Raw genomic sequence first — 23,739 nt, forward strand, 5'->3', positions numbered from 1 at the left:
TTTAAATCCACATTTTTAAGTCCTGTGAAAGTCACAATTAAATTCTAGAAAACGAAGAATCGTTCTGCGGAACAGCCTGTGAATTACTTGGTTGTACATGAGGACATGCAGTATATGGACTGCTTTCAGCCACCGGTGTCAGTCTGACTCCACCCTTGATGTTGAAGTCACGATTCAGTGTACCAGCTCATGCATCCGTACAGTGTTTGTGCTAAGGGAGTTTTAGATAACCTTTGCTTAATTGAGATCAGAGCCTGGATTTGCCTAAAGAAAAAGCTTGTAATGCAATTGCTATTAAAGTACAGTTCTTGTTCAACCATCAATCTTTATCCATTTTGAAGGACACCTTATGGATATAAATTATGAGGTCTGTCAGGGGACGGTTCATAGATAAATGGGTTCAGTCACCAGAATATTACTTCCTACAGGACTGACTGCTGAGTAACAGTAAATTGTGGGGACTAAAGAAGTTTATAAAAAGCCAGATCAACTCAATTGCCTCACTCCTGAATCGACAGCAGCATATGCAAAAGCCAAGGTTATAGCCTCACACGGCAGGTTCAGCAGTGTCATTTTGACGATTACGATATACTTGCGGATTGACAATGTGATAAAATACAGCACCAGTATATAACTGACAGGCTTTAGAACTTCAGATTTTTTCAGTTGTTATGTAGCTGCATCAAACATAACACATTAAATAACACCCCTTCAAATTAAATAAACATCTTTTCTACCTTGATATAATCCAGTGTCTGTACACTGAGAGCCCCCAGCTTTGCCAGCTCCATCATTTGCCTTAAATTCTCATGTTGTAAAGGGTGTACTAGAACAATTCTGTATTTTTAGTTTCTGAAATACGTGATAAACCAACTTAGAAATGCACAATATAAGAAACAAGCAACATCTCAATATTTTTTACGTGATTGTCACCTCTACTACCAACCATTATGTTTGATTCTTCCCAGCCCCATTTTAAAAGCTTGGGAAACATATGTGTATCATCTTTTAACTGTGAGCTGGGTGCTTGTATGTATATCTGCTGTTATATGAGTGATAGTTCTGAATGATGAAAGAAGACAGACCCTACTGCGTGACTCTTTTCTTACTCACAGGAGAACTTGACATAGTTTCCTTGGATACTATCCAGCGTGTATCTCATGCTGGAGATTCAGATTTTTTTATTCAGATTTTTTTTTTTTTTTATGTCAGAAGCAGGTGATATATCCTCTAATTTGTTGAGAATAATGGGGGGTGTGTGTGTGTGTTTTCTGAATTTCTAGCATCTACTTTTCAGAACGATTGAGGTGCATCTTAAGTCTCACAAGGATGAAAAACCTTCATATCAGTAGTTATCTCAGCATCTCACTTAAAGGGTTATAGATTTGATTTTCCCTAAATATGGCTGGACTAAGTTAGCCTGTATCATAATGCCAAGGACAAAAATGAAATCTTTACAGAATCAATTCCATCATTACACATTATCTAAGAATTTTGCTGACACAAAATTTGTTTATTTTTTTCTTCAGAAGCTTGGGCAAATCATCACTTACTAGATACATATGGATTACAAATGGAAGCTGGAGGAAGACAAATGGAATAGAAGGGGAACAGAGCCAATTCAAAGGAAATTTCTGTTTGATAGAGATAGTTCAGTGCAGATTTCATGTACGATTCAAGTACAAGTTTGGCTCAAACTAACAAACAGAGAAATAACTCTTTTATTTTTATTTTGCAACCATCTCTAAAAGGAAGGAATGTGGTACATCTATAAAGACTTAGCTTTCTGCTTTTTGCTGATACTCAGTGTAGCTGAGTAGTCAGAAATGAGTGTCTTGGTTCTACTTCGGCTCTAGAAATCTCCATCATAATTTTCTTACTAATATAAATTTTCTGCCTTATGTAAGGATGATTACTGCACCTATTCTTTTGCTTTTATATCATTTCTGTTACTTCGGTTGTTTGAGTTTTTGCATCAGACAGGCAGGTGTGTGTAATATATTCTTAAAGCATAATACAAATTTTCTGACTTGCATATGTCTGGATTTCACCCATAATTCCTGCCCCAAAATGGAATGTGAATGGACAGTAAGGTGGGTAGATAACTGGTTGAAAGACAGAGCTCAAAGGGTCTTGATTAGGGGCACAGAGTCTAGTTGGAGGTTAGTGACGAGTGGTGTTCCCCAGGGGTCAGTACTGGGTCCAGTCCTCTTCAATATATTCATCAATGACCTGGATGAGGGGGTAGAGTGCACCCTCAGCAAGTTTGCCGATGACACAAAGCTGGGGGAGTGGCTGACACACCAGAAGGCTGTGCCACCATGCAGAGAGACCTGGACAGGTTGGAGATTTGGGCAGAGAGGAACCTTATGAAATTCAATAAGGGCAAGGGTAGGGTGCTGCACCTGGGGAGGAATAACCCCATGCACCAGGACAGGTTGGGGGCTGACCTGCTGGAGAGCAGCTCGGTGGAAAGAGACCTGGGAGTCCTGGTGGACAACAGGGTGACCATGAGCCAGCAATGTGCCCTCATGGCCAAGAAGGCCAATGGCATCCTGGGGTGCATCAAGAAGAGTGTGGCCAGCAGGTCGAGGGAGGTCATCCTCCCCCTCTACTGTGCCTTGGTGAGGCCGCACCTGGAGTACTGTGTCCAGTGCTGGGCTCCCCGGTTCAAGAGGGACAGGAAACTGCTGGAGAGGGTGCAGCAAAGGGCTACCAAGATGATTAGGGGACTGGAGCACCTCTCTTATGAAGAAAGGCTGAGGGATTTGGGTCTCTTCAGTCTGGAAGAAAGACGGCTGAGGGGGGACCTTATCAACACTTATGTCAGGAGGATGGGGCCAGGCTCTTTTCAGTGGTGCCCAGCAACAGGACAAGAGGTAACATGCACAAACTTGAGCATAAGAAGTTCCACCTAAACATGAGGAGGAACTTCTTTACTTTGAGGGTGGCAGAGCACTGGAAGAGCCTGCCCAGAGAGGTGGTGGAGTCTCCAACTCTGGAGACATTCCAAACCCACCTGGACGTTTTCCTGTGCAACCTGCTCTAAGATGACCCTGCTCTAGCAGGGGGGTTGGACGAGATGATCTCCAGAGGTCCCTTCCAACCCTATGGTTCTATGATTCTATGAGAAGGCAAGGCAAAAGTTTATCTTCTAAAACTTGATGTATACAGGAAATGTTAACACAGAAGCAACGTTCTGATCAAAGATATCAGGTGTGTAAGGAAAGGAAATCCGAATATGTCCAAAAATGTTTTACATCTCCATAGTTTGCATATTTATGTGGTTGATCTTTGATCTGTTGATGTGGTTTGGGGCCAAAAGAAGTGCAACACAAAACCTGTCAGTGTGAAACTGTGCAGAATTTATGAATTTTTTAAAAAAATAATCATTTTCTATAATCACCTAAATCAGAAATCTAGCCAAAATTATTTTTATTTTTTCTTTGGCTGCAAAAATTGGATATTTTTGCAGTTCTGTAGTCTGGTGCTGAAAGCAATGTTGATGAAATATTTTCAATCAGATTTGTCTTTTTCCTTTAAAATCTGATATATGCTGATTATCTCTATAGAAGTGCATAAACACATGCATACAAGCACTCAGACAGATAGAAGACAGATACAGATGTATCTTCACTCCAAGTTCCTTTTAAAAATTGCATCAGAATTAGGTAAGTAAACAGGTGCTGCCTCTAGTTTTCCCATAGCTTTCACAATCAGCTTTTGTAGTTTCTTCTTATTCGTTGTGGGCAGGGGTATGGAATTACATCTCATCCTTTTGTTTCAGGAAATATTGCTTCTTCCATAATAGCTTATAATAACCATTTTTATGTTATTTTCTAAAGGGATACTTTCTTTTGCAAATAGCAGTTTTTTCTTGTTCTAAATCTTCCTTACAAGATTCATGGATTTTTCTCACTTTCTTTTCTCTCTCCTACCCTAGATGAGACATTTTGTCCCTGAACTGTGTCCTAATTCCATAAAAACAGGAAAATAAAAAATGTTCATGGCGAGCCCACAACATAATACACGTTTTCAAAATTACATTGAATCGCCCACCTCAAATGACTCAACCAGTGGGTAGCAGCAGAGTCATTTCAAGTGGCTGTTTTCCAAATCAGTGATTACTTACCACATTTCACTGTGGGATGACTTTCTTCTCGTAAAAGGTATATTTTAGAGCCCGGAAACAAAAAGGTAACATCAGTCTCAGTCTTGAATCAGAATTGCTATTGCATTCATATCCTTAAGCCCTGAATGGCATTACAGACATAACAAACTTTAGTCTCTCCCTGGAAAAACCACCTGTTTGACAGGTGGAAGACCTGGAAATGAAAATAAACATCCTTGAGCATGGATATATATATTTTGATAATTACCCTAAAACAATGTGAAAATGGTAGAAAAAGTCAGAAACTCATTGAATCTGCTTCAACTGTATATTTTGGGCATTAGCATATAGTCACATATCCAAATATGCATTGTATTTTTTATCATTTATTTTGGCTGCCAGAAATTGTCCCTTTGAGAATAGAATAGGAAACCTGGTAACTGAGTTTGTTTGGAAAGGGTTTGTATTTGTAGAATCATAGAATGGTTAAGGTTAGACATTAAAAATCATCTAGTTCCATCCCCTCTGCCATGGGCGGGGACACCTTCCACTAGACCAGGCTGCTCAAAGCCACATCCAGCCTGGCCTTGAACACTTCCACAGATGGGGCATCCACAGCTTCTCTGGGCAGTCTGTTCCACTGTCTCACTGCCCTTACAGTAAAGAATTTCTTCCTAATATCTAATAGAAATCTTCCCTCTTTCAGTTTAAAACTGTTACTGCTCGTCCTATCCCTACACTCCCTAATAAAGAGTCCCTCCCCATCTTTTCTGTAGGCTCCTTTAGGTACTGGAAGGACGCTATAAGGTCTCCTTGGAGTCTTCTCTTTTCCAGGCTGAACAACCCCAACTCTCTCAGCCTGTCTTCATTGGTGGGATCTCATAAGAGTGGAGTGGAGGGACCCTCAATGCCTTGACCACCTCCCTCAACCTGCTGGACACCTTCTTTCAATGCAGCCCAGGATACGGTTGGCTTTCTGGGCTGCGAGCGCACATTGCTGGCTCATGTTGAGCTTCTCATCCACCAACAGCTGCTCAGGGCTGCTCTCAATCCATTCTCCACCCAACCTGTATTTGTGCTTGAGATTGCCCTGACCCAGGTGCAGAACCTTGCACTTGGCCTGGTTGAACTCTATGAGGTTTGCACAGGCCCACCTTTCAAGCCTGTCCAGGTCCCTTTTGATGGCATCTCTTCCCTCCAGTGTGTCGACCCCACCACACAGCTTGGTGTTGTCGGCAAACTTGCTGAGGGTGCACTCAATCCCTCTGTCTGTGTCACTGACGAAGATGTTAAACAGCACCGGTACCCATACTGACTCCTGAGGATCACCACTCATCACTAGTCACCACTTGGACATTGAGCCGTTGACTGCAACTCTTTGAGTGCGACCATCCAGCCAATTCCTTATCCACCAAGTGGTCCATTCATCACATCCATGTCTTACCAATTTAGAGACAAGGCTGTTGTGCGGGACAGTGTCCAATGCTTTGCACAAGTCCAGACAGATGATGTCAGCTGCTCTCCCCTTATCCACCAACGCTGTAATACCATTATTGAAGGCCACCAAATTTGTCAGGCAAGATTTGCCCATAGTGAAGCCATGTTGGCTGTCACCAGTCACTTCCTTATTTTCCATATGCCTTAGCAGAGTTTCCAGGAGGATCTGCTCCACGATCTTGCTGGGCACAGAGGTGAGACTGACCAACCTGTAGCTCCTTGGGTCTTCCTTTTTTGCCTTTTTAAAAATGGGGGTTATGTTTCCCCTTTCCCGATCAGTGGCAACATCACCGGACTGCCATGACTTCTCAAATATGATGGATAGTGTCTTGGTAACTTCATCCCCCACAATTCATCCATATTAGCAGATGGCAGGCTTTTGTATGTGTTTCCCAGGCCTCTAAATGTATAAAAACACAGAGTTCTGTTTAATACACCCATCTTTCAGGGGATCTAGTCCATTTTTAGGTGTATCAATGTAGTATGGAGTAATTTCCTTGGAGCTGTAGAAGCTGCTCTACTTTGAAGCCATTAACCATTAGCCATGGAAGTTAGTACGCTGCTGGTATGACTAATGATAGGTTCCTAATTGTTTATAATAGATGGTATATTTATGTAGGAATTACTTCAAATGCAGCACCTTGTCATATGGCCTCCCCAGGACGCTGCTCAAAGACTTTAGTCATTCTTACATCACAATAATTTCTTTGTAACAAAATATTTTTGGTGAGGAATATTAGCACAGCAGGGGAGGCAGCTGCCTGCTGCATTTTCACTGGGGCTGAATTTTAGGCAGGCCACAATTTGGATGTAAAATTACAGCTGCATATACCTTGGGTGCAATTATTATCGCGTGGATGATGAGATCTGTCATATGTGGGTGCAATGATATAACTACATAGTAAAGTAATCTTAATTACAGCTGTGCACATGTACAAAAAGAAAAGTGTTAATACCAGACTGACCTTTAAAAAAAAAAAGCCTTCTGCTTTTGTTCCAATATTGAATTTGCCTCTACTAGAGCCAAGTTCCACAAAAAATTGCCTGTGATGAACTTTGATTTAAGGGCATTATCACATTTGTGGGACTAAAGGATTTTTCAGGAAACATTTAAGTCTGTGATTTCACGGGTCCCTATAATTATCTGAAAAAGCAGGCGTCTAGTGTACTTCCCAGCCTGGTAACCGGGATATTGTTTCCTTGGAGTCATAAGGCATTAACAGACACTTTTTTCAGCATCAGGAGAGAGGAGAGATGGAGAGGAGCACATTCATAAGATTCAGTTTTGGGTATATCTGGGCATGATACTGAAAATGTGGAGAGAAATTTTAAGATACCTGAAAGTGTTATTTTAAACTGATCAGCTTAAACTCTGATTTTTTGTTGTTGTTGGTTTTTTTAGTGTGATTGAAATTTTTGTCCTTTTGTGGATGTCACAAGCTACAGGGAATGATTCCTTCCGTATGTGATCTTTTCTTTTAACTGAATATTGAATTCCTTGAGTTGCTAGCACCTGGTCCTGAGATGACTGTAATGACTGTGTAATGTATCCTTCTCTGAATAACTTAAATATGAACTCATTTTTCACTTATTTTCTAATGTTATTTTGACAGGTCACTATTAAGGCAGCCTGACACACCTGATGATAAGATGATGACTCACTTGCTAATTATTTTGCCAAATATTAATCATTTGTACTGAAATTTTATATTTCAGATGTCTATTTGAGGACATTTTTTGTTGTATTTTTTAGTTCAGTTGAAATGGTCTATTCATTTCTGACAATGAGGTAGAAAAGGTCTTCACCTTTGATGTTATGAAAATATGGTGATCATTTGTTTGGGAAATTTAAAATCTTTAACGGGTTGGAGCAATTTACATTTTCTAGGCGGTGTGCAGAAGTCTTTTGTCAGAGATAATGCTTTTAGTCACGTACTCCATTTTTCTTAAAACAATCTGAGATTTTATCAAGCCAAGGCTCCTGGCTTATGGAACCAGTGAGTTTAGGAAAATGGGAAGGTAGCCCAAAGTGCTCCATGGGTGATGGGCTGTGGAGCATATCCACACAGAGGGGTTTCTGCCGAGACACCGGGGCCGGCACTGCCAGGAGTGGAAGGGCACAGCGCCCTGAGCTAGACTTTTGCCTTGTTTAGGTATCATTAGTCTCTCCTCTTTGAAGCATATTAACTGTGCTAATTTTTGCTTAAAGCATGTTTATAGTATGGGTAGAGTCTTACCTAGCGCCCACAGATGCCAGTGGAAATGCTTAGGTCAAGCAGAGCACGTACAGCGGGCTTGTATCACTCTTATGTTTTTAAAGATGTTTTTGATGATGCAATATGTGCTTTTGCAAATAAGACTTTCAGCTGACTTTTTGCAAGCAGCAAAAATCTCACAATATTAGAGAAGCTACTATACATTTATTTTAGTTTGAAGGCAATGTATGAATTCAGTAATGTTAATTAAAAAGTATTAGCCGATTTTAACATTCCTAGCATGCTTTGAGGATTGATTAATAAGGGTAATACTTAGCTGGCACAATGGAATCATTTTCAACATCATTACCTTGTCCCTTGAACAAGTCAAGCTTGAACCCTCGGGATTTGGCAACACTTTGTAAAACAAACATTACCAAACACATCTGACTTTCTGAAGGGCAAAACTTTTATGATAATCAAGGCATTTGAATGTACTAAATTGGGAAGTGATGCAAACCAGAAGGAGTGACTTGGGGAGATCAGGATTAGAAGAACTGTTTGAAAGAGTTAATGAAAGGTTCTTCAGCCTAGGAAAATAGCAGAGAAACTAAAGTTAAGCCTAGATATATTATGGGAAGATTGACGTGGCAGCAGTGGAGTCATAGCAGCCAGCAAATTGGATACTAGGTAAAGTCACTATAGCTGTTGATGAAGTTACTTTCTTATCAGATCTTTACATGGATTAAGGAATAAGAAAATAAGAATATAATATATAAAATATAAATAATAACCCATGTAATATATACAAATAACATATAAAAATAGACATTCAGAGGGAGTTGCAAGACTACTAAGAGATGATCTGTGTGGTTTGATGCCATAAAATTGTTACGAGTACATCCCACAGGCACCTTGCTAGATGCACTGCTAGAGCAAAACAAGAGCAGCAATTTCTAGTTGTCTCCCCAAAGACATCCAAACTAAGTTTATGTTTTCTGTAAAATAGGCTTGGTAAACTTTCATACGGGAACGTTATACAAGAATATTTCCCAAGATCTGACCCCTAGGAGGGTTTAGCCTTGAAGACAAGCACATTCCAATTGGCTGGGGTGAAACCTGAGCTGGAGCTGAGCTTCTCCATGGCCTTTCAGGACTGAGGTGCTTCTACACATGCTCTGCTGCAGAATGATTTGCAGATACTGAAATACGGAAGATTTTAATATTGAAAACTGAAGATCAGATGTGGTTCCCTTCATGGCCATCTGAGCAGGGCTTACAGTTTTGGACTTGGACTCCCAAATGCTGTATTTGATTTTATGTTGTATTTTTTTTTAAACTGAATCTCAGTACATAGTGGTTGTAACATTTAGATATCTAACTCAGTTTCAACAGTGTCTATCTACATATTCATAAAGGCATTACCTATAAAACGCTGTCCTATGTCATGACTTCATTTGATAGATACTCTTATAGTATCCTCAAAGCAGCAAAATAATTGCAAGAAAAGCACAGAACTGCTTGGGCTCACACAGATCGAAAGCATATGGATTGTCTGTGGGAAGGACGTAACATTGAGTTTACTATAAACAGAACTTTGTCAGCTCTTCTGATGTTACCACTTTTCCTGGTTATAGGAAGACAAGGACCAGCCTGGTCACTACTGAAGCAAAGTGCGGGTGTTTAGTCTTAAAAGATGGGCATTCGAGCCCCAGCTGAAAATGAATCAAATGACTGCCTGAGATGTACCTAATTGATATAAAGGCTGAAAGAGTCCTGCCCAAGAAAGTAAATTGCAGAATTTAAGTTGGCTCTTGTAATGTAGGTACTTAGGAAGAACTGCTCTGAGTAGGAAAGAAGTCTTTGGTTTAGGAAGGGTATCTTTTGAAATACTGGAAAATATATAGATCTGTTCCATTTAGGGGCTTAGGCCTAAGAAAGGAGAAGTGAGGTCTTTTATTTTTTTCTTTTCCTTTTTCTCGCCTTCCCTTTTTTAATGTTTCTTAAGCTAAGATCAACTTTCTAAGGTCAGATTTCGCTGGTTTATAAGGCAATTTTTTTTTTCTTTTTAAGGCTTTGAAGTGAATCTTTTCAACCTGGATAGGCTCATAGATGGGTTTATGTAAGTATTATATAAAAGAGGAAAACAGAGTTATTCAAATAGTAGTCTAGTTTCAATTTCTTACATGAAGGTTATGTTAAAGAAACAGCTTGAATTCTTTCCTGCTTGCCCAAACTCCTGCCTTTCACATTTAAATAGTTGGTAAAATGGTTTGCAAATAAGTTGTCGCCCATAATGAGACCTTGCTTGAAACTGAGGGAGAGAGGGAGTTTTTGAGAATGCAGAGGACGAATAACCTCCTTTTTGAGGCTGCATCATCCTCAGTACAGTGTATCATATCTCTCAAAATGTCAGAAGGTTTAGTTTTTCAATGTGGTTATCTAGTACTTGGAGAACTTGGTTCTGGCAAACCAATAGCTATGCTCATATGACTATGTCCAAAATCATCTGTCGGGCAGCATGAGTGAAAGATGAGTTGTCCTGAATGTGGCATTGCCCCAAGCATTACAATAACGAAACCTTACAAAAAATTTATTCTTTTTTAATTGTAGGAAAAATTTTGCTTTGTTAAGTCTTACATAGCATGCTACCTGTCAACTGCTATATAAAGTAACATTTAAAAATATTTTTGTTGTTCTTTAACATTTCCGTGATTGACCTGTCTGCCATTGGGTACTTACAAGCCTCCTAAGTCCTGCCTGCTCTGTCTGTGTACCCACATAAGCACTGACGTATCTGCCTAGTGTCTTATTTAAGCCTACATATGGTTTGTGTAGATTTAGTGGATTAGTCTTCTAAAACAGATTTCCTGCCACCTTAGCTGTATTAAAGCTGACCTGCCTGTGTATCATAAAGTTCTCTTGTTTTCGATAATCACAGCCTATTACACCTCCTGTTGTAGAACCTGCATCTGGGACTTGGCCAAGTTATCCTAAAAATCACCCATCCCTGACAATTAAACAGCAATGATAAAATGGAGTAAAATGAAACAGCCCTTGAGGCGTCACCCAGCAGTCTGCTAAGTGGGCAGTCTCAAGAGCAGGAAGGCTGAAAAACAGCCTGGCGTCTTTCCGAAGCTATTTTAATGTCGCTGATTTATAGATCTGTTATTTTGTTTAGAGGATGAGAAAGAATAGCAAAGTAAACACGATGGAGAGGGCATCCACTTAAGGGTAAGGTCAATTACTCAAGGGAATAAATGTGCGTAATTGTGCACCTGATAACTAACAGCATAAATAGACTGTTGATTTATATCATGAGTCTTAAACTGCAACCCGTTTATCCAAACAATTATAATAATAGGAGTTTGATTATTTGTATTTGTTCCAAGAACTTGTGATGATCGTCTTTGCAAAGATACAGAAGAAAAATAGACTAGTGTTCTCTTTGGCAGATATCCTTTCTCATTAGATGATAACTGGCATTGTGGATAAACCTTTTATAGGTTAGGGCAGACAAACGCTTTAATTATGCTCGGGAAGATATTAATTCCCAGATGCCTAGATCAGAGAATCTTCTGACATCTTAAGTCATTGAATAAAAAGCATCTATCTGTCTTGCTAGTTCAATGACTTTTCATTAGCCATGATGTTTTGCCGCTCTTCTCTATTCTTAGCATAACTACAGTAATTAAGAGGCAATTTTTAAAATTCTGTGTTGGAACTCGGCTTGATTCAGAGTTTGCTGAGCTCAGGCAACCAATGTCTGTCAGGCAAATTGGAGGCGCAGTACCCATGTTCCAGGCCAAAATCGTCACTACTAAACGGTGTCGGCATCCCCAAGCAGTGCAAGTCCAATCCTGGAAATAGCTGCTTCAACAGACAGGGTTGTTCTTTTTTTGCATGTTTCAGTTGTTGTGGGGTGTTTTTGGGGCGGGTGAGGGCTTGGCAAGGGAGAGTTGGCAGGGAATAGGGACTGCATGAAACTAGAGCAGTTTTCAAAGCTCAGTGAAGATGCATCTTTTTTTCCGCCGCCCAGACTTTTTCACGTCTCTTGGCTGCCTCTAAGTATAAATAAAGGTCCAAATCTGAAAACTCTCGTGCATTTCAGTAACCTTATCGATATGCTACACAAAAACATTAAGAGGTAACTTAACATCGTTTGCAGATAATCACACTTTATTTATAGTTAAACCTAGTCTAAAGTAGTTTTCTATTTCTGTTTCATTTTAAGTCTCTATTACCTTTTACAGATAAATACAGGCATACATTTCACTCTTCTCTAATTTTGCTGTTCTGCCACTGACTAGTCTGCCTGAATTTTGTGCACTGTTTCCTGCATGCTTCTCTTTTCTGATTTTGGTTAGTGAGCTGTAATTCTGAGTTGTGTACATAAAAGCCTCAGCCTGGGATTTTTTCTCCTTCTCCGTAAGGGAGGAACTTTACAGTAGTTATTAGCTAAGCCCATAACACAGTAACAAGACCTAGTTAAGCTTCATAATATGGTTCAGCTTTATAAAAAAGCCTGCTGTGACCTCAGTAAACTCACTGTATCCAGACTGTTCTAGAAACCATAAAGGAAATAAGTTTTTCTGAATTATTTATTTCGGCAGCTCTGAATGCTGCAAAAGTACCTACAAAAATCTGAATTTGAGGGTATTGTTTCAACGTGTAATAAATTATTAGTGGATATGGAAGTATTTATAGAGTTCAGTCCAAAAATAACTTGTTAATTAGCAAAACTTTCCTAATTTTCTTACCCTTAGCAACCACAGAAATGGTATTCCTGATAGGTAAAATGATTAATGCCATAGGAAGGTACAGCAAGGAGTTACAAAGTTCTTCTGTCTGCTTCTCCTTTCAGAAGCTGCCACATGTTCAGCTCACTTCTTTTTACCTGGTGTCCCCTCTTTATGGAGCTGATGACCAGCAGGGCTCAAACATGTATTTTGTTTCCTTCGGGTTCTCTTTAACTCTCTACCCTCTTAAACCCTGTAAATGACTATGAAGCTCCTTTTTGGTCACTGAAAACCTAGCTGGGATGCATCCTAAAAAGACGTATCATTCAGTGGAAAATTGTGCTAGAAGATTGTTTGAGGACTTGTTTTCAGGACAGGAAAAAAAAAAGAAAAAGTTTTGCCTTTCTTGGAAGGAACTTTTCACTTGGGAAGAGGGGAAGTATTCTGCCCGCCCAAACAGGAGTAGTGTTGTTATGTGAGAGTTATATTCTGACCTTTTAAACTGTGTCTCTAGTCTCGTATGTTATGTCCTGCTCAAGACACAGGAACATTATTTATGCTTGATGTATTAAATGAGTTTGAATGTGTATGGCTTTGTGAATTACTAAATTACTGTTAGCAAAGTGTGGTTTTGGACCAGATTTTTTGAAGGGCTCTAATTTAATATTAACCATTGTAAGATTTATAAGATTTAGCCATGCATTTGTCTCTGAGAGCAAATTAGAGAAATAGGTGGCTAAGCAATGCCATTTTAACCTGCTGTTAATTCAAGTACAAAATTATGCCTGCGAAAGTGTAAGCCATGTTGAGTCATGTTTATACACTTTGGAAATCAAAAGCCCTTTATATCCCATTGTTAAACATATGTTTTATATGTTCAGCAGATACGTATTCTAATACAAGCAAGAGGCCATAATTTCTGAAGAGACTATGGATGTTATTTTAACAGCAGATTGGTACATTAATGCACGTTCAAGGGCTATCCCTTGCATCAGCAGATTGTGCTCAGCTATCAAGACAAAATCCATTTTCAGGGGCCTCCTTTAACTCAATTTGGCATGAACTGTGTCAAGCTCTGCCTTGCCGGTGATACTTTACCTTCCTAGCTGTGAGAGCATCCCCTCCTTCATTAAAGCATTGGATTATGTCTAGTGATGAAGGACTGAGAATAAACTCTGGAATGGTGCTGTCCAGAGGGTGGACATAAACAGCTTTATTAGAAATTCAGAAATATCTGTTAATGACCTCCACCCCCTAAGGAAAGGGAATTACTTGCATACTTTGTACTTTTTTCCATACAGTCTCTTAATACAAGAGTACAAGATCTTGTCATTTCCGTTTCAGAAGCATTCCTAAATGAAACTTCATATCCACTTCTCGTCACACAGCCACAACTGACACGCGTGGCTGTGGCAAAGCTCAGCGTATTTCTCGGTCACCCCGTTCATCCTTCATGAAGAATCTGGCGGGTGCCAGGAGCACGGCTCAAAGCCTGTGGCTGCAGGGTGGAGGCAGATTCAGAGTTAAAGTACAGTAATGCAAACTAACAGGCTGCTAGATCTGCCTGCTAAAATTCCAGAACACAAAGAGGTAAGGAAGGGTTGCAGTTTGCAGCCTGTGAATGGGAGAGTGTTAAGCTGACGCTTTGTAAGTCGCTGAAGATGGAAAACATCTGTCTCTCTCATTCCTTCTGAGGGTGTCTCCTGGGACGTGTGAGTCAGCCTCTCTCAGCTGAGTGATTCCTAGGCCCACACTCACCCTGCTGAAGAAGTATTTTGGGAAAAAAAGTAAGGAACGTGTTGCTCAGTCTCCAGAGAGCAAAATCAAGGAAAGGATCTCTGCTATGTAATTCACTGACAGACTAGATTTTCAGGGAGGCTAAACATTGACAAGGAAGAATGAGAGAGAGAGAACTGGGACTGTTTTCCCTGTGTTTTATACCCAAGCAATATACTTTCAACGTTAAAATGGTGGTGGATAAGTAGGATATGGACCACAAAAATGTTGCTTACAATTCTTGTGGATTACCTTAGAGTAAGAAGTTTGGTTCTGTAATTGAAGTACTAGTTGTAATGAAAGTCAGCATTGAATTGAAAAATCTCTTCAGATTTCTAGCTGTGACACAGGTTTTTTTTTCAACAAGAAGAAAAAAACTTGTTTTTTGAAGAAGGCTTTGATGCGAAGTCAATGGAGTCAATTTATTTCAGCTGAGTCAGAATCATGCAGTTAATCTCAGTATCTGATTTTAGGAGCAATTCTTCTTTTCCACCCTCTCCATAGTGTTTTATATTGTGAAATATTTGGATAGAAATTCTCATTCTGACTGCCCACAATATTTGAGGTAATATTATCAATTCTTATTTCTTTCTTGAAGCCACTAGGCAATGAATAAAACAGAGACGTGTCATGTTCTGCTTTGAAATCGGAAGTTTTCTCAGTAGTGAAAAAGATGGGTTTAAAGGGTCTCCTAAACGGCCTAAAGGGCCTTAAAAGGGCCTCACTTCTAAATGAGTGTTCTTGGTGGGATGAATAAAAATAGTTGGACATTTATCTTAGAACAGCTATCATTCAGTTATAGCTTCAGAGCTGTTATTTCATGTCATTCTAGGCTGCCTGGAGTATCTCACTCACAGTTAATAATGTGTACAATGCTATCAGCACAGAAGAACGGATTTAGAGCAAAAAACATGAGTTGAAATTCAGTTTTCCTCAAAAAAATAATAATGCTATTGATATTTCCTTTAGGAAGGAAAAAATTAATCAGATCTGCTTTCAAGGTAGAGTTGTTCGTTACTTGTTTCGTACCAGCATAGAACTTCTGGTTTTTCTGAGTACATTAGGAAGCCAGAGTATAGAAATGTAGATGTACTGTGAAGATCTGAGGATAATTTTGACCTTACCTCGATGCTGCTGACCCATTCTTCAAACGGAGTCCACTGTTAAAATCTCTTATTTATGCAGTTAGAACAGTTCAACATTATTATGTGATGCTGTTGACCTGCATGCAGCCAACGGCTGTAACCAGGCTGAGAAAAGTTGTATAAATATGCGGTGAGTAATAGGAAGCATGCCTTAAGCCCGTGCCTTCACAAATTCTATGAATTTTCAATGTGCCAAGTGTAGTACAATTTATTTGTTCACAGACCAAGGCGAAGCATTGGAATCTAAAGCTGTTGATATCCTTTGTTTGAAATAAGAAAGCACAGTCAAAACAAACAACTAGCATTTTAACAGAGATGCACAGAGGAGCAGTCACATACAATCAAAGTCACCAGGGTTTTTACTTCTCACACACTATTATATCACCCTCAGACAGAGGCGTTTGCTGCTTTCAGCATGTAAATGCAGTTGGTGCCCCAGCAGTGGGCTCTGCCTTTCACACTGTACGGCTTTTTTGCAAGATTGGGTCATGCGAGTTACTCACCTCTCTGACTCGTTTTTTTAATATGTAAAGTGATGGTACTTTCCTCCTATGTAGAAAAATATTAAATGCTTGAATGCAAGAGTTTTTTAGGAATATTCTTCATATCTTTTCATCACTATGTTTTTCCATTCTTGCCACGATGGGGACTATGTTCTCAGATACCTTGAAATCTCAGCATAATTTTAGAGTTCTGCACCTCTGCATCTATTGGATTCTTAGATATCTTCTCATCTTTAAAAAGGTTTAACAGGAAGAAGGAACTGAACTCAGTCTGGAGCCAGGATTCCAGAGCAAGAAGTAATAATCCTGATTTTGCAGTTAAATTCTGCTTTACCTTGATCAATTGTGACCTTTATTCCCCAAAGAAATCACTTTGGCTTTGTCATATTAGCAGCAGTAGTAGAAAACGGCATGAAGTTGGTGTTTTCAAGTAGTTCTTCATGTGTGCCAAATCTCTGTGTAATTATATCAGCACTTTTCTGGAAATATTATCTTGTCCATCTATAGCTGTTCTGCTCATTTTTCTCTTTGTTGTTCGTGAAAGAAAGAAAAGTGATAAAATAGTTTATTTCTTGATAAGGCCAAGGCATGTATAGTATGGCAAAACATTTCTACTGCAGGGATCAAAAAGTGCTTACATCCAGCAGAAAGGCAGACACATGGAGACACACTTTGAAGAGCACCAACAAGAACAGAAGGAAGAGAGGAGTAAGTGGGCTCTTGACAATTGCAAAAATTTCTGCTGACAATAGAGAGATTAAAATACTATAGAGAGAAATCTGACTGTGATTCACAGAAGGTGGGGAAGAGGTGAAATAAGAAAAAACAAAGATCAGGAAGGACTCTCTGCCTAGAGTTTTTGACTTTGCTAACGCTTGCCAAAGTTCTGTCTGTGTCTGCATATTTACCTTTTATTTTCCGTCACTTGCAATCAGTGAGGTGATGTTCAGGTGATAAAAAGCTGTGCTGCTTCACGTCTGCTGGGGAGCTGTCTCTTAAACAGTGAAGTGATTCAGTAATGTTAAAAATAAATGAAGAAAATGTGTAATTTTTATGGCTATAACTTTTTAGTTTCCTTCTAAACGTCCTTCCCTTTTACATTTCTTTCCTTTTCTTTGTTCTGTGGTAGTTCTCATTTGTCTTCCCCGGTCAGGAACAGAGATCACATGCTATAAGCAAAAGCAACTTGTGACCGTCTCTTTGTGTTGATGATTTCGCTTTAATTTAGGCAATGAAGAGGGTACTACAGACTGTAAATCACGTAAGAAAAGCTCTAGATGAGAGCTGTGACCAGCAACAGTGTGCTCACAGCTCTCATTTACATCTACCATCTGAGAGATGTCTAGAACAACTGCTGTTAAAAAGCAGCACCTCCAGTAACAAAGGGAAATTAGTTGGTAGGCATATGCCCAGTGAACTTCAACATCATAAAAGGAATAATTATAAATCATTATTCACTAAATAGAATGAAAGTTAAGCTTGCCATAATACCTTTCGTCTATCTGAGTGTGTAGTATATAATGGATTCCGTGCTGAACGGAGCCTGAGAGATACCCCAGGAAGCAGAGCAATAGCTTACAAAACAACTATGAAATCAATCTGTAACCTGGGGGGAGTTTAGATTTTTTTTCCCAATATAATTGCATGTTACAGTAATACATACTATTCTAGAACAAGGCATAAATTCAATTCACTTAATTTTAAATACTGTTTTTACAATTCTCCTCTGCTATTTTCTAATTATTTCAGGTGAGACTATTAAAAAAGTGAAAGAGAAACTCCTGGAAAACGGTAAATAATTCGGTCTAGCCTAGCATGAATAACTAAGCTGCAAATGACTGTAAAGTGAGAATAAAAAACATTTGGTAGAAATGTTTTTTCTACTAGAAGTCAGGAAACAGAAACCATAGTGGGTGTTTCTGTTCTATTGTTATGCAGACTTTACCTGGTATCAAGAATAGGATTTACTGTGTTTGAATAGAGGGAACTCCCGATGATCCTGTTTTGTCTTCTGAATTATTGTCACATCTGACCACAAAAGGCAAAGGGCTAATTCAACCAGATTATAGTTCCCTCCAAGATTTCCTAGTCCGGGGGCTCTGTCCCTGGAGAGCCCCCAGGCAACAGGCTGAAATAGGGATTTCAGGCTGTGGAAAGTCGAAGGGATGCAAATTGCTTACGGTGACTGGGAGGCTCAGGCATATGCACACCATTTGAAGTTTGTCCACTCAGTACACTCCAGGGAACTCATCCTCTTCTCCCCCTTTGTAAAAATCCATTTTGAAATGCATCTGTCAGGATCGGAGACCCTCTGCCTGCCACTGCCGAGGGAAAGCAGCAAAATTCTCATGAACAATGGTGTGACTTCGGTATTCGTGTACCTGTTTCACATCTTCTTTCAAACTATTTGAAGCATCTTCTTCAGGCTTTTCCTCAGTCTGAAAAAAAATATTCCCTTTTACATGTGTGATTTTGGAGCATTGCAGGTTGCTGGGCTTGAGTTTTAAACAACTTTTATCTCAAAGAAGTTTATTATTATTCATGTGTTAAGAAATCCATACAAAACAAGCAAAGAATTAGTTGGAAAAAAGACATTTCCATTTTCATCCAGTTCTTAGCAAGTCCAGTGCCTCTTGGCCCGTTTTTAAATTAGAGAGAAAGGAACAGACAGGAGAACAGAAAGGTCACAGTACGTTTTCATAGTTACATTTGACCTAATTGTTTGTCCCAAGAGTAGTTCTCACTTTTTGGCTGCCTAAGTCTTTCTCCACGTGTTGGCCTGCTGAAGGCCATGTTCTGTGATCAGCCCCACAGCCAGGTCTCTCTTTTCCATCTCTCAGCGTCATGGGTGTAAAACCTCTTATCCCCTCTAATTTGTGCCCTGGGCCTATCTCTCATTTTCATAAGCCATCTCCCTCTACTGCAGACCTCCCTTCAGGCGATATCATTACCATTCAGACGCCTTCCTTTTGTGCTCCTGAGCTCATCCTCATTAGCTCTGTTTAGTTAATCACCTTTGGACTGCTCCACTTTTTCCTGTTTTATGGGGTGATATCGCCACTTGCTCTTAGTTTCGTTCCCCTGTAGCCACTTCATCAGTTGTGTTTGACTGTCCTGGGACTCAGGAAATTATATCTTCTTATATTATATCATTTCTGTCCCGGACAGTCCCATCAGTTTTCAGTGCAAGCATTTTCTACAGTAGTACAGAGTTCATAATACATAAATAAGGGGTAATGAATGAGGGATAAACCCCATGTCATTAAACAACTATATCATCCACCAAAACAATAAGAAATATCATCACTATTAAGGAATTGCTGTGATAAGGCAACTATGTAAGTATTTATTTAACATTTGCTGTTTGTCACTGACTGGTTGTTTGGGCTTATGAGGTTTTCTGCCTTCAGAAGGGTCAAATGGAAACAAATAGTTTTTATACTGATGGAGTTAAGATAAACAGAGATTCATCTACAAAACGTTCAATTATTCCAGACAGTAGTTAGTAAGGGATTAACTTTTGAACAATGTAATCAAACTAAAAAAAAAAAAAAAGCCAAATTTATCATAAATGACAAAAAAGTCTCTCACTTGCACAGAATTGCAAAGCTGTTTAAAGTCTGAATTTATTATAGGAGAGTTAAACCCTTCAGGCAAAGATAGGTCACTTACTAGAACAATTTGTTTTTCATTAGCCTAAACCTGCCTGACCTGTTCATCTGTTTGTGTCCTATAAAATATCCTGTTAGTACATGCAGATGCAGTATTAGCAGAGGAAATTACATTGTCTCTTTGAACCTAAGAATTCTTGGTACAAGTCAATGAAAATTACCATATTCCCCAGAATCCTGCCCGGCACGCCTGCCAGCTGTCTGGAGCGTGCTTCCAGGAAATAAACTGCGTAAGATACCACAGAATAGAGTTAAAATTGGAAAACTTTACACCAAGGTAGCCAGGAGTGCTTATGAGGAATGACTGCTGAAGCAGCTCAGAGGATTATAAAAGAGCCAAAGAGATCTCAAAGCAACAGCAATAACTTTGACTTCCTTACAAAATCTCCAGGTAGAGCTGGTCTGTCTGCATCTTAAGGCTCACACGACAGTGAGTTGCTGTAAACATCTGCTCAAGTGGGTGACACCAATTTGTTCTAATTTTCCTTGTCTAGGGAAGATCAGGATGGTGACTTTCTATTTTGTGAGTATCCCTAACTCATATATACAGGTGTAGGTAGTGAAAAGGGTGAAATTACCTTTCTTTCAAAATTAAACCGGTCCTTTGTAGGGGAAGTATTTGCAGAGATGTTTCAGCTCTCCAAAAGCAAATTCACTTTCCCTTCAAGTTCTATATAAATACCCAGGCAAATAACAGCCAGATTCTCAATCAGTAAATCTCAAATAAAATTGTTCTTTAAGTGTCCATCCCATTCCAAAGCTTTCTGTATATTTTGAGAGTGCTGCATACAGAAGATACTCAAAATTTAATGTAAAACTACTTATATTATCTACATCTAAAATTTAGGCATAGCTCTAAAATTAATTGTCCCATCTTAAGCTGTTGTAAATTATCCTTACTCCATTTTTGTGAATGGGAATATGTCAGTTGTAACGGCCAAGGATTTGTCCATAATACATTAACATTGGATACTACTCAGGTAAGCAGTAGGCATTTCTTTGTTTAGCACGTGTAGAAAATATTCTGAAAATATATAATTGCAGAAAGTGCTAGAAGGATGCTACAAAGCTGGTGAAATTTCTAGTATGTTATGAGTACCTATTTATAGCACACATTCTTAGCGTCAGTAAGAACTGCTAAACAGAAGACATACTCTAAAACAGAAATGTTTTCATGGGAATGCCTAGTAATTCTAATAATGGGAAACACACACATCTTTTTCCTGCTTGTTTAATAAACGTGTCCTGTAATAAACCTCAAAATATTTAGACTATGAGACCAAGCAGCCAAGGGCATTACAACAAAGTCAGCACTCCACTAATATTTGTCATGAGACTTTATAAGTGCTATGGCAAACAACCTAACTTTGGTGCTAGTATCATCATCTTTATGGGCTGTCTGAGCAGCCCCCCAGAGCCACTTGCCCTCTAATGTCTTTCTAGGTATGGTTCCCCTCTTCCCCCAAGCTTGAAGGTGAAAAGAGATTTCTTCTCCCTCCTTAAGAACATCGATGATTTTGTCAAGAGCCCTTTCTCATTGCAGGTCTTTGGTTTGCTAGGGCCAGGGAACCTGGTCCCTTTCATATACCTGAAGGTTCATGCCACCCTCTCCTGGGCGCTAGCTCACTCACCTCCGGGGCTCAGCATCGCTCACAGGCTGAGGCAAAAAGCCTGAGGGCTGCTTTGCAAAAACGAAGGGAGTCTCAGGAACATGCAGGGGGAAAAAATCTCAGAAAAAAAAAAAGCAGATCCTGGTAAAATTTGGTCATAGCCTCATAGAATCATTTAGGTTGGAAAAGACCCTTAAGATCATCAAGTCCAACCATTAGCCTAGCACTGCCAAGTCCATCACTGAACCATGTCCCTCAGCACCACATCTACACATCTTTTAAATACCTCCAGGGATAGTGACTCAACAACTTCACTGGGCAGCCTCTTCCAGTGCTCGATGACCCTTTCGGTGAAGAAATTTTTCCTAATGTGTAATCTAAACCTCCCCTGGCACAATGTGAGGCCATTTCCTCTTGTCCTGTCACTTGTTAGCTGAAGGGTTTTTAAAACATTAAGATCTATGTCTTTTTTTTTTTCTTTTTTTTTTTTTTTTAAAGGGAGCATTGTCCTTTGCTAATTCTTCCATAACACTGAAATGCTACAGCATGCTGGAAGACTATGAGTATGAATGATGGGAACCTAAAAGACTAAGGGCAGGAAGATTTGTATTATCTCCAAAACAGTATTCCCTCTTAGGCCATATAAAACCAGAACTGAAAGATAAAAGTTTAAAATTCATCCATCAACACAGTAAGGTCCATTTTTTTTGGATGAACCTCCACTACTAGCATTCCTCCCACCTATAATTCTGGGGGAATACTAGGAACTGAAAAACCCCAGGTAGTAAATATGATCCTGTAAACGTGAAACTGAGAAGGAGCTTTCCTCCCAAGCTTGAAGTGGCAGGTTAAAAGAATTTCCTTTCACAAAAGCAAGTTGCCAGAGAGATGTTATGAACAGTTTTATTACTCGTCTGCTTGCGATAATGTACCCATTGATAACCTGATTGCTCTATACAAAGACAAGATAGAGGCTAATACTATGAGGGATCAAAATAAAAGGTTAGATTTTGATTTTACCTCTGCACTCCAGCGTAATTCCACTGATACGATGGACTTATTTGTTATTATACTGGTGTGAAATCACATTCTTAATCCTGACTTTGAACAAAGAAATATATTCCACTCTAAGGGGAAAGTGGGGGCATGGTGGGGGGCAAAGAGAAAAGAACTCCCAGTGCATGCGGTTCACAGAATAATCCCCCATGTGCTTTCACATTAAAGTATAACTTGCCAGGTTGCAGAGGAGAGAATACACTCTGAAGGTAAAGTAAACATTTGTCTCCCAATTAATGGTTTCTGCTGTTAAGCCTTTCACATACTTGGAAAGCTGAGATGCTTTAGGTGGTATTTGCATATGTACTTGTGCAATGTACTTCCGCATATTTTGTTCCTTCAGATGTTTTCAAAAGCTTTTAAGTTATGATTTTGCATTTCCAGACATTTCTGCCAATGCTACAACTTTACCAGAACTCTGCTGCAGTCTCTTTGTAGGAGAACAGTGTGCTACTTCATTCAAACTTAATGAGTTGAATAACTTGGCATCTAATTGGACTTTAGATCACTGCTTGTCTTGTTAATGCAGTGTTAAAACTGAAGGTGACCAGATGTAATCGCAGTAAAGGCTATTTTAGTACTCAGTTTGCTACATGAGAACATATTTTAATTCCCATTAAATAGACTTCATTTAGTGATACGAAATCCCAAGTATCTCTCTGTGCAGGTACCTGTTGAGCACCCCTCATGCTAATTTGTGATACAACACTAAATAATAATGAACTTAGAGTACTTAAAGTGCCAAAAATACCCCTGGAAATATACTTCCAGGAGATAAAACTACAAGCTTTTTATTTTCTCTAAATTTCCAATCTATTAACCTGTGGTACAAGTTGGGCTTCCTTCCATCTTACCGTTCTGGGAATGAAATAGGATGGCTAGATGGTCTGTAGTTATTACAGGCAGCTTTATATCACATTAATATGCTTTGGGGCTATATAAGGATCTCAGAAAGATATCTCAAAGAAAATAAGTGTGACTCCCTCTTACCCAAAAAAACAAATACAAACCCACATAGACATGGGTCTTTGATCAGATTTAGGTCCTACTCAACAATTTTAGCTGTACCCTAAGGCCTAAAAAATTTCCTTTGCCAGTTCCCAGTGCACTCACCATGCCATTTTTTGAACAGTGGCCAAACGGTGTGCCCTTGTGTTGTGCAGTCCCTGCAATGCAATTTAAGAGGGAATATAGGGGCACAGACATGACTTGAACTATGTCTGAAGGACTGATTCAGATTTGATTGGTGCCTTATCTTTCAAAGCCTTATAATCTGCTGGACAGAATATTGTAGGTGCTCATCTGCCTTGAGAGTTAGATTTTGTACCATACCATTTTATACCTACAGTCTAGTGATTTATTCATAGGAGGAAGCTATCAAATATTAACCATTTCAAGGAAAAAAAGTTTATGTAACTAAGGCAAGCATTTGGAAG

The sequence above is a fragment of the Rissa tridactyla genome, chromosome 7 (genome assembly GCF_028500815.1).
Source record: "Rissa tridactyla isolate bRisTri1 chromosome 7, bRisTri1.patW.cur.20221130, whole genome shotgun sequence".
NCBI lineage: Eukaryota > Metazoa > Chordata > Aves > Charadriiformes > Laridae > Rissa > Rissa tridactyla.